Below are 12,993 nucleotides of genomic sequence, written 5' to 3' on the forward strand. Positions count from 1 at the left end.
TCACCAGAAGAGCAATACAAAATGTACAAGTGATATATTAAAATCATCTTTCCAGCTTGAATTTCAATGATGCATTGGGGCAACGATTTTGTGAGAAACATCTTCACCCTTAAATAAAGATTTTCTTAATTCCTTACCTGTGTGCTAATTAGATATCACCTTGTTTTCACATTAAACAGACTTCCACATGAGAAAGCAGCAAGGATGCAGTGGCGTTAATGTTTCCTGGTGTCAACCTGTATTATTTCAGTAGACATTGAAATGAGGATGCATCTTGCTGCCTTTCCAATGAAGCAAGTTTAATTTAGTAATAGGTGAAAAACCATCCTTACAAAGGTGTTAATCAGAGACTTGGCTTTGTGGACACTTTTCAGAGAACAAATTTGTTAGCATAAAAATAAAGCCAGAAAATAAAGAGCTGTTTAATCACTCAATTGGATTTTTCTGCCAGCATATTTTTTTTCTCTGCAACCCACTGCTAAATTGTGCTTCCTAGCTTTTTTTATAAAATCACTGAATCAAATCTAACTCTGATAACATCAGAGAAGGCCAGGTACCCTACACAATAACAGGGGGTATGAAATTTGACTTGTCTACTTAAAGATCACCAAAATCTGACCACAAGGTCAATTACGTCCCTGGGTGGGATTGAACCACTAACCTTTTGGTTAATAGCCGTACACACTAACTGATTGCGCCACAGAGACACTTTGCAAAAGTATATACTGACAAATGCTGATAAGCATTCATCTAAAACGTTTCCTAGAAAAACTTAAAAAAGTCAATAATCTGGAGAGTTTTTTTAAGATGTTTCTTCTATCAACCAACGAAGAAACACATTGGTACTTTCCCATGATGAGTGAGTGCTTCAGGATCTCTTGCACGTACATGTGCAGCAGAGTACAGCAATGGAAGCATGCTGGGCCCATAACCCAGAGGTAGGCAGATTGAAACTATCCTCTGCTATATGCATTTTTTTTTGTTAATTAAAGTAATCCAAAACTGGGATTGATATTTTGGCTCTTTTATTTTTACTTAAAGTACAATAACTCTTACCATTTTAATTTGTTTTAATAGTATATTGACAGTATTGTTTTCTTTCAAAAATCCACTTCATTTTCTTTACCCTATTATTAAAATGGTAATTGACAAAAACAAACTACATTGTCACCAGAAGAGCAATACAAAATGTACAAGTGATATATTAAAATCATCTTTCCAGCTTGAATTTCAATGATGCATTGGGGCAACGATTTTGTGAGAAACATCTTCACCCTTAAATAAAGATTTTCTTAATTCCTTACCTGTGTGCTAATTAGATATCACCTTGTTTTCACATTAAACAGACTTCCACATGAGAAAGCAGCAAGGATGCAGTGGCGTTAATGTTTCCTGGTGTCAACCTGTATTATTTCAGTAGACATTGAAATGAGGATGCATCTTGCTGCCTTTCCAATGAAGCAAGTTTAATTTAGTAATAGGTGAAAAACCATCCCTACAAAGGTGTTAATCAGAGACTTTACTTTGTGGACACTTTTCAGAGAACAAATTTGTTAGCATAAAAATAAAGCCAGAAAATGAAGAGCTGTTTAATCACTCAATTGGATTTTTCTGCCAGCATATTTCTTTTTCTCTACAACCCACTGCTAAATTGTGCTTCCTAGCTGTTTTTATAAATCACTGAATCAAATCTAACTCTGATTACATCAGAGAAGGCCAGGTACCCTACACCATAACAGGGGGTTTGAAATTTTGACTTGTCTACTTAAAGATCACCAAAATCTGATAACAAGGTCAATTACGTACCTGGGTGGGATTGAACCACCAACCTTTTGGTTAATAGCCGTACACACTAACTGATTGCGCCACAGAAACACATTGCAAAAGTATATACTGACAAGGGCTAATAAGCATTCATCTAAAACGTTTCCTAGAAAAACTTTAAAAAGTCAATAATCTGGAGAGTTTTTGTAAGATGTTTCTTCCATCAACCAACGAAGAAACACATTGGTACTTTCCCATGATGAGTGAGTGCTTCAGGATCTCTTGCACTTACATGTGCAGCAGAGTACAGCAATGGAAGCATGCTGGGCTCATAACCCAGAGGTAGGCAGATTGAAACTATCCTCTGCTGTATGCTTTTTTTTTTTAATTAAAGTAATCCAAAACTGGGATTGATATTTTGGCTCTTTTATTTTTACTTAAAGTACAATAACTTTTACCATTTTAATTTGTTTTAATAGTATATTGACAGTATTGTTTTCTTTCAAAAATCCACTTCATTTTCTTTACCCTATTATTAAAATGGTAATTGACAAAAACAAACTACATTGTCACCAGAAGAGCAATACAAAATGTACAAGTGATATATTAAAATCATCTTTCCAGCTTGAATTTCAATGATGCATTGGGGCAACGATTTTGTGAGAAACATCTTCACCCTTAAATAAAGATTTTCTTAATTCCTTACCTGTGTGCTAATTAGATATCACCTTGTTTTCATATTAAACAGACTTCCACATGAGAAAACAGCAAGGATGCAGTGGCGTTAATGTTTCCTGGTGTCAACTTGTATTATTTCAGTAGACATTGAAATGAGGATGCATCTTGCTGCCTTTCCAATGAAGCAAGTTTAATTTAGTAATAGGTGAAAAACCATCCTTACAAAGGTGTTAATCAGAGACTTGGCTTTGTGGACACTTTTCAGAGAACAAATTTGTTAGCATAAAAATAAAGCCAGAAAATAAAGAGCTGTTTAATCACTCAATTGGATTTTTCTGCCAGCATATTTTTTTTCTCTGCAACCCACTGCTAAATTGTGCTTCCTAGCTTTTTTTATAAAATCACTGAATCAAATCTAACTCTGATAACATCAGAGAAGGCCAGGTACCCTACACAATAACAGGGGGTATGAAATTTGACTTGTCTACTTAAAGATCACCACTACTTGAAGATGTTTCTCACAAAATTGTTGCCCCAATGCATCATTGAAATTCAAGCTGGAAAGATGATTTTAATATATCACTTGTACATTTTGTATTGCTCTTCTGGTGACAATGTAGTTTTTTTTGTCAATTACCATTTTAATAACAGGGTAAAGAAAATTAAGTGGATTTTTGAAAGAAAACTATACTGTCAATATACTATTAAAACAAATTAAAATGGTAAAAGTTATTGTACTTTAAGTAAAAATAAAAGAGCAAAAATATCAATCCCAGTTTTGATTACTTAAATTAACAAAAAAATGCATATAGCAAAGGATAGTTTCAATCTGCCTACCTCTGGGTTATGGGTCCAGCATGCTTCCATTGCAGTACTCTGCTGCACATGTAAGTGCAAGAGATCCTGAAGCACTCACTCATCATGGGAAAGTACCAATGTGTTTATTCGTTAGTTGATGGAAGAAACATCTTACAAAAACTCTCCAGATTATTGATTTTTTAATGTTTTTCTAGGAAACGTTCTAGATGTATGCTTATTAGCCTTTGTCAGTAGGCACTTTTCGCAAAGTGTCTCTGTGGCGCAATCGGTTAGTGTGTTCGGCTATTAACCGAAAGGTTGGTGGTTCAATCCCACCCAGGGACCTAATTAAACTTGTGATCAGATTTTGGTGATATTTAAGTAGACAAGTCAAAATTTCAAACCCCCTCTTATGGTGTAGGGTACATGGCCTTCTCTGATGTAATCAGAGTTAGATTTGATTCAGTGATTTTATAAAAAAAACAGCTAGGAAGCACAATTTAGCAGTGGGTTGCAGAGAAAAAAAATATGCTGGCAGAAAAATCCAATCGAGTGATTAAACAGCTCTTCATTTTCTGGCTTTATTTTTATGCTAACAAATTTGTTCTCTGAAAAGTGTCCACAAAGCCAAGTCTCTGATTAACACCTTTGTAAGGATGGTTTTTCACCTATTACTAAATTAAACTTGCTTCATTGGAAAGGCAGCAAGATGCATCCTCATTTCAATGTCTACTGAAATAATACAAGTTGACACCAGGAAACATTAACGCCACTGCTTCCTTGCTGCTTTCTCATGTGGAAGTCTGTTTAATGTGAAAACAAGGTGATATCTAATTAGCACACAGGTAAGGAATTAAGAAAATCTTTATTTAAGGGTGAAGATGTTTCTCACAAATTTGTTGACCCAATGCATCATTGAAATTCAAGCTGGAAAGATGATTTTAATATATCACTTGTACATTTTGTATTGCTCTTCTGGTGACAATGTAGTTTGTTTTTGTCAATTACCATTTTAATAATAGGGTAAAGAAAATGAAGTGGATTTTTGAAAGAAAACAATACTGTCAATATACTATTAAAACAAATTAAAATGGTAAAAGTTATTGTACTTTAAGTAAAAATAAAAGAGACAAAATATCAATCCCTGTTTTGGATTACTTTAATTAACAAAAAAAAAATGCATATAGCAGAGGATAGTTTCAATCTGCCTACCTCTGGGTTATGGGCCTATCATGCTTCCATTGCAGTACTCTGCTGCACATGTAAGTGCAAGAGATCCTGAAGCACTCACTCATCATGGGAAAGTACCAATGTGTTTCTTCGTTGGTTGATGGAAGAAACATCTTACAAAAACTCTCCAGATTATTGACTTTTTAAAGTTTTTCTAGGAAACGTTTTAGATGAATGCTTATTAGCCTTTGTCAGTATGGACTTTTGCAAAATGTCTCTGTGGCGCAATCAGTTAGTATGTACGGCTATTAACCATAAGGTTGGTGGTTCAATCCCACCCAGGGACCTAATTTCCCTTGTTATCAGATTTTGGTGATCTTTAAGTAGACAAGTCAAAATTTCAAACCCCCTGTTACGGTGTAGGGTACCTGGCCTTCTCTGATGTAATCAGAGTTAGATTTGATTCAGTGATTTTATAAAAACAGCTAGGAAGCACAATTTAGCAGTGGGTTGCAGAGAAAAAAAATATGCTGGCAGAAAAATCCAATTGAGTGATTAAACAGCTCTTCATTTTCTGGCTTTATTTTTATGCTAACAAATTTGTTCTCTGAAAAGTGTCCACAAAGCCAAGTCTCTGATTAACACCTTTGTAAGGATGGTTTTTCACCTATTACTAAATTAAACTTGCTTCATTGGAAAGGCAGCAAGATGCATCCTCATTTCAATGTCTACTGAAATAATACAAGTTGACACCAGGAAACATTAACGCCACTGCATCCTTGCTGTTTTCTCATGTGGAAGTCTGTTTAATATGAAAACAAGGTGATATCTAATTAGCACACAGGTAAGGAATTAAGAAAATCTTTATTTAAGGGTGAAGATGTTTCTCACAAAATCGTTGCCCCAATGCATCATTGAAATTCAAGCTGGAAAGATGATTTTAATATATCACTTGTACATTTTGTATTGCTCTTCTGGTGACAATGTAGTTTGTTTTTGTCAATTACCATTTTAATAATAGGGTAAAGAAAATGAAGTGGATTTTTGAAAGAAAACAATACTGTCAATATACTATTAAAACAAATTAAAATGGTAAAAGTTATTGTACTTTAAGTAAAAATAAAAGAGCCAAAATATCAATCCCAGTTTTGGATTACTTTAATTAAAAAAAAAAGCATACAGCAGAGGATAGTTTCAATCTGCCTACCTCTGGGTTATGAGCCCAGCATGCTTCCATTGCTGTACTCTGCTGCACATGTAAGTGCAAGAGATCCTGAAGCACTCACTCATCATGGGAAAGTACCAATGTGTTTCTTCGTTGGTTGATGGAAGAAACATCTTACAAAAACTCTCCAGATTATTGACTTTTTAAAGTTTTTCTAGGAAACGTTTTAGATGAATGCTTATTAGCCCTTGTCAGTATATACTTTTGCAATGTGTTTCTGTGGCGCAATCAGTTAGTGTGTACGGCTATTAACCAAAAGGTTGGTGGTTCAATCCCACCCAGGTACGTAATTGACCTTGTTATCAGATTTTGGTGATCTTTAAGTAGACAAGTCAAAATTTCAAACCCCCTGTTATGGTGTAGGGTACCTGGCCTTCTCTGATGTAATCAGAGTTAGATTTGATTCAGTGATTTATAAAAACAGCTAGGAAGCACAATTTAGCAGTGGGTTGTAGAGAAAAAGAAATATGCTGGCAGAAAAATCCAATTGAGTGATTAAACAGCTCTTCATTTTCTGGCTTTATTTTTATGCTAACAAATTTGTTCTCTGAAAAGTGTCCACAAAGTAAAGTCTCTGATTAACACCTTTGTAGGGATGGTTTTTCACCTATTACTAAATTAAACTTGCTTCATTGGAAAGGCAGCAAGATGCATCCTCATTTCAATGTCTACTGAAATAATACAGGTTGACACCAGGAAACATTAACGCCACTGCATCCTTGCTGCTTTCTCATGTGGAAGTCTGTTTAATGTGAAAACAAGGTGATATCTAATTAGCACACAGGTAAGGAATTAAGAAAATCTTTATTTAAGGGTGAAGATGTTTCTCACAAAATCGTTGCCCCAATGCATCATTGAAATTCAAGCTGGAAAGATGATTTTAATATATCACTTGTACATTTTGTATTGCTCTTCTGGTGACAATGTAGTTTGTTTTTGTCAATTACCATTTTAATAATAGGGTAAAGAAAATGAAGTGGATTTTTGAAAGAAAACAATACTGTCAATATACTATTAAAACAAATTAAAATGGTAAGAGTTATTGTACTTTAAGTAAAAATAAAAGAGCCAAAATATCAATCCCAGTTTTGGATTACTTTAATTAACAAAAAAAAATGCATATAGCAGAGGATAGTTTCAATCTGCCTACCTCTGGGTTATGGGCCCAGCATGCTTCCATTGCTGTACTCTGCTGCACACGTACGTGCAAGAGATCCTGAAGCACTCACTCATCATGGGAAAGTACCAATGTGTTTCTTCGTTGGTTGATAGAAGAAACATCTTAAAAAAACTCTCCAGATTATTGACTTTTTTAAGTTTTTCTAGGAAACGTTTTAGATGAATGCTTATTAGCATTTGTCAGTATATACTTTTGCAAAGTGTCTCTGTGGCGCAATCAGTTAGTGTGTACGGCTATTAACCAAAAGGTTAGTGGTTCAATCCCACCCAGGGACGTAATTGACCTTGTGGTCAGATTTTGGTGATCTTTAAGTAGACAAGTCAAATTTCATACCCCCTGTTATTGTGTAGGGTACCTGGCCTTCTCTGATGTTATCAGAGTTAGATTTGATTCAGTGATTTTATAAAAAAAGCTAGGAAGCACAATTTAGCAGTGGGTTGCAGAGAAAAAAAATATGCTGGCAGAAAAATCCAATTGAGTGATTAAACAGCTCTTTATTTTCTGGCTTTATTTTTATGCTAACAAATTTGTTCTCTGAAAAGTGTCCACAAAGCCAAGTCTCTGATTAACACCTTTGTAAGGATGGTTTTTCACCTATTACTAAATTAAACTTGCTTCATTGGAAAGGCAGCAAGATGCATCCTCATTTCAATGTCTACTGAAATAATACAGGTTGACACCAGGAAACATTAACGCCACTGCATCCTTGCTGCTTTCTCATGTGGAAGTCTGTTTAATGTGAAAACAAGGTGATATCTAATTAGCACACAGGTAAGGAATTAAGAAAATCTTTATTTAAGGGTGAAGATGTTTCTCACAAAATCGTTGCCCCAATGCATCATTGAAATTCAAGCTGGAAAGATGATTTTAATATATCACTTGTACATTTTGTATTGCTCTTCTGGTGACAATGTAGTTTGTTTTTGTCAATTACCATTTTAATAATAGGGTAAAGAAAATGAAGTGGATTTTTGAAAGAAAACAATACTGTCAATATACTATTAAAACAAATTAAAATGGTAAAAGTTATTGTACTTAAAGTAAAAATAAAAGAGCCAAAATATCAATCCCAGTTTTGGAATACTTTAATTAACAAACAAAAAAATGCATATAGCAGAGGATAGTTTCAATCTGCCTACCTCTGGGTTATGGGCCCAGCATGCTTCCATTGCTGTACTCTGCTGCACATGTAAGTGCAAGAGATCCTGAAGCACTCACTCATCATGGGAAAGTACCAATGTGTTTCTTCGTTGGTTGATAGAAGAAACATCTTACAAAAACTCTCCAGATTATTGACTTTATTAAGTTTTTCTAGGAAACGTTTTAGATGAATGCTTATTAGCCTTTGTCAGTATGTATTGTTTGCAAAGTGTCTCTGTGGCGCAATCAGTTAGTGTGTACGGCTATTAACCAAAAGGTTGGTGGTTCAATCCCACCCAGGGACGTAATTGACCTTGTTATCAGATTTTGGTGATATTTAAGAAGACAAGTCAAAATTTCAAACCCCCTCTTATTGTGTAGGGTACCTGGCCTTCTCTGATGTAATCAGAGTTAGATTTGATTCAGTGATTTTATAAAAACAGCTAGGAAGCACAATTTAGCAGTGGTTTGCAGAGAAAAAAAATATGCTGGCAGAAAATCCAATTGAGTGATTAAACAGCTCTTAATTTTCTTGCTTTATTTTTATGCTAACAAATTTGTTCTCTGAAAAGTGTCCACAAAGCCAAGTCTCTGATTAACACCTTTGTAGGGATGGTTTTTCACCTATTACTAAATTAAACTTGCTTCATTGGAAAGGCAGCAAGATGCATCCTCATTTCAATGTCTACTGAAATAATACAGGTTGACACCAGGAAACATTAACGCCACTGCATCCTTGCTGCTTTCTCATGTGGAAGTCTGTTTAATGTGAAAACAAGGTGATATCTAATTAGCACACAGGTAAGGAATTACGAAAATCTTTATTTAAGGGTGAAGATGTTTCTCACAAAATTGTTGCCCCAATGCATCATTGAAATTCAAGCTGGAAAGATGATTTTAATATATCACTTGTACATTTTGTATTGCTCTTCTGGTGACAATGTAGTTTTTTTTGTCAATTACCATTTTAATAACAGGGTAAAGAAAATTAAGTGGATTTTTGAAAGAAAACTATAATGTCAATATACTATTAAAACAAATTAAAATGGTAAAAGTTATTGTACTTAAAGTAAAAATAAAAGAGCAAAAATATCAATCCCAGTTTTAATTACTTAAATTAACAAAAAAAATGCATATAGCAAAGGATAGTTTCAATCTGCCTACCTCTGGGTTATGGGTCCAGCATGCTTCCATTGCAGTACTCTGCTGCACATGTAAGTGCAAGAGATCCTGAAGCACTCACTCATCATGGGAAAGTACCAATGTGTTTATTCGTTAGTTGATGGAAGAAACATCTTACAAAAACTCTCCAGATTATTGATTTTTTAATGTTTTTCTAGGAAACGTTCCAGATGTATGCTTATTAGCCTTTGTCAGTAGGCACTTTTTGCAAAGTGTCTCTGTGGCGCAATCGGTTAGTGTGTTTGGCTATTAACCGAAAGGTTGGTGGTTCAATCCCACCCAGGGACCTAATTTCCCTTGTTATCAGATTTTGGTGATCTTTAAGTAGACAAGTCAAAATTTCAAACCCCCTGTTACGGTGTAGGGTACCTGGCCTTCTCTGATGTAATCAGAGTTAGATTTGATTCAGTGATTTTATAAAAACAGCTAGGAAGCACAATTTAGCAGTGGGTTGCAGAGAAAAAAAATATGCTGGCAGAAAAATCCAATTGAGTGATTAAACAGCTCTTCATTTTCTGGCTTTATTTTTATGCTAACAAATTTGTTCTCTGAAAAGTGTCCACAAAGCCAAGTCTCTGATTAACACCTTTGTAAGGACGGTTTTTCACCTATTACTAAATTAAACTTGCTTCATTGGAAAGGCAGCAAGATGCATCCTCATTTCAATGTCTACTGAAATAATACAAGTTGACACCAGGAAACATTAACGCCACTGCATCCTTGCTGCTTTCTCATGTGGAAGTCTGTTTAATATGAAATCAAGGTGATATCTAATTAGCACACAGGTAAGGAATTAAGAAAATCTTTATTTAAGGGTGAAGATGTTTCTCACAAAATCGTTGCCCCAATGCATCATTGAAATTCAAGCTGGAAAGATGATTTTAATATATCACTTGTACATTTTGTATTGCTCTTCTGGTGACAATGTAGTTTGTTTTTGTCAATTACCATTTTAATAATAGGGTAAAGAAAATGAAGTGGATTTTTGAAAGAAAACAATACTGTCAATATACTATTAAAACAAATTAAAATGGTAAAAGTTATTGTACTTAAAGTAAAAATAAAAGAGCCAAAATATCAATCCCAGTTTTGGAATACTTTAATTAACAAACAAAAAAATGCATATAGCAGAGGATAGTTTCAATCTGCCTACCTCTGGGTTATGGGCCCAGCATGCTTCCATTGCTGTACTCTGCTGCACATGTAAGTGCAAGAGATCCCGAAGCACTCACTCATCATGGGAAAGTACCAATGTGTTTCTTCGTTGGTTGATAGAAGAAACATCTTACAAAAACTCTCCAGATTATTGACTTTATTAAGTTTTTCTAGGAAACGTTTTAGATGAATGCTTATTAGCCTTTGTCAGTATGTACTGTTTGCAAAGTGTCTCTGTGGCGCAATCAGTTAGTGTGTACGGCTATTAACCAAAAGGTTGGTGGTTCAATCCCACCCAGGGACGTAATTGACCTTGTTATCAGATTTTGGTGATATTTAAGAAGACAAGTCAAAATTTCAAACCCCCTCTTATTGTGTAGGGTACCTGGCCTTCTCTGATGTAATCAGAGTTAGATTTGATTCAGTGATTTTATAAAAACAGCTAGGAAGCACAATTTAGCAGTGGTTTGCAGAGAAAAAAAATATGCTGGCAGAAAATCCAATTGAGTGATTAAACAGCTCTTAATTTTCTTGCTTTATTTTTATGCTAACAAATTTGTTCTCTGAAAAGTGTCCACAAAGCCAAGTCTCTGATTAACACCTTTGTAGGGATGGTTTTTCACCTATTACTAAATTAAACTTGCTTCATTGGAAAGGCAGCAAGATGCATCCTCATTTCAATGTCTACTGAAATAATACAGGTTGACACCAGGAAACATTAACGCCACTGCATCCTTGCTGCTTTCTCATGTGGAAGTCTGTTTAATGTGAAAACAAGGTGATATCTAATTAGCACACAGGTAAGGAATTACGAAAATCTTTATTTAAGGGTGAAGATGTTTCTCACAAAATTGTTGCCCCAATGCATCATTGAAATTCAAGCTGGAAAGATGATTTTAATATATCACTTGTACATTTTGTATTGCTCTTCTGGTGACAATGTAGTTTTTTTTGTCAATTACCATTTTAATAACAGGGTAAAGAAAATTAAGTGGATTTTTGAAAGAAAACTATACTGTCAATATACTATTAAAACAAATTAAAATGGTAAAAGTTATTGTACTTAAAGTAAAAATAAAAGAGACAAAATATCAATCCCAGTTTTGGATTACTTTAATTAACAAAAAAAAATGCATATAGCAGAGGATAGTTTCAATCTGCCTACCTCTGGGTTATGGGCCCATCATGCTTCCATTGCAGTACTCTGCTGCACATGTAAGTGCAAGAGATCCTGAAGCACTCACTCATCATGGGAAAGTACCAATGTGTTTCTTCGTTGGTTGATGGAAGAAACATCTTACAAAAACTCTCCAGATTATTGACTTTTTAAAGTTTTTCTAGGAAACGTTTTAGATGAATGCTTATTAGCCTTTGTCAGTATGGACTTTTGCAAAATGTCTCTGTGGCGCAATCAGTTAGTATGTACGGCTATTAACCATAAGGTTGGTGGTTCAATCCCACCCAGGGACCTAATTTCCCTTGTTATCAGATTTTGGTGATCTTTAAGTAGACAAGTCAAAATTTCAAACCCCCTGTTACGGTGTAGGGTACCTGGCCTTCTCTGATGTAATCAGAGTTAGATTTGATTCAGTGATTTTATAAAAACAGCTAGGAAGCACAATTTAGCAGTGGGTTGCAGAGAAAAAAAATATGCTGGCAGAAAAATCCAATTGAGTGATTAAACAGCTCTTCATTTTCTGGCTTTATTTTTATGCTAACAAATTTGTTCTCTGAAAAGTGTCCACAAAGCCAAGTCTCTGATTAACACCTTTGTAAGGATGGTTTTTCACCTATTACTAAATTAAACTTGCTTCATTGGAAAGGCAGCAAGATGCATCCTCATTTCAATGTCTACTGAAATAATACAAGTTGACACCAGGAAACATTAACGCCACTGCATCCTTGCTGCTTTCTCATGTGGAAGTCTGTTTAATATGAAAACAAGGTGATATCTAATTAGCACACAGGTAAGGAATTAAGAAAATCTTTATTTAAGGGTGAAGATGTTTCTCACAAAATCGTTGCCCCAATGCATCATTGAAATTCAAGCTGGAAAGATGATTTTAATATATCACTTGTACATTTTGTATTGCTCTTCTGGTGACAATGTAGTTTGTTTTTGTCAATTACCATTTTAATAATAGGGTAAAGAAAATGAAGTGGATTTTTGAAAGAAAACAATACTGTCAATATACTATTAAAACAAATTAAAATGGTAAAAGTTGTTGTACTTTAAGTAAAAATAAAAGAGCCAAAATATCAATCCCAGTTTTGGATTACTTTAATTAACAAAAAAAAATGCATATAGCAGAAGATAGTTTCAATCTGCCTACCTCTGGGTTATGGGCCCAGCATGCTTCCATTGCTGTACTCTGCTGCACATGTAAGTGCAAGAGATCCTGAAGCACTCACTCATCATGGGAAAGTACCAATGTGTTTCTTCGTTGGTTGATGGAAGAAACATCTTACAAAAACTCTCCAGATTATTGACTTTTTAAAGTTTTTCTAGGAAACGTTTTAGATGAATGCTTATTAGCCTTTGTCAGTATGTACTTTTGCAAAGTGTCTCTGTGGCGCAATCAGTTAGTATGTACGGCTATTAACCAAAAGGTTGGTGGTTCAATCCCACCCAGGGACCTAATTGACCTTGTTATCAGATTTTGGTGATTTTTAAGTAGACAAGTCAAAATTTCAAACCCCC

General features: G+C 34.7%; 1 non-coding gene across 1 annotated transcript; it reads left to right on the forward strand.

Annotated features, from left to right (window-relative positions):
• Positions 1-3,511: 3,511 nt before the first annotated feature.
• On the forward strand, positions 3,512-3,585 carry TRNAN-AUU (transfer RNA asparagine (anticodon AUU)). Its single transcript has one exon. It is a non-coding gene; the product is annotated as a tRNA-Asn (tRNA).
• Positions 3,586-12,993: the final 9,408 nt, after the last annotated feature.

The sequence above is a fragment of the Pseudophryne corroboree genome, unplaced genomic scaffold (assembly GCF_028390025.1).
Source record: "Pseudophryne corroboree isolate aPseCor3 unplaced genomic scaffold, aPseCor3.hap2 scaffold_597, whole genome shotgun sequence".
Taxonomy (NCBI): Eukaryota; Metazoa; Chordata; class Amphibia; order Anura; family Myobatrachidae; genus Pseudophryne; species Pseudophryne corroboree.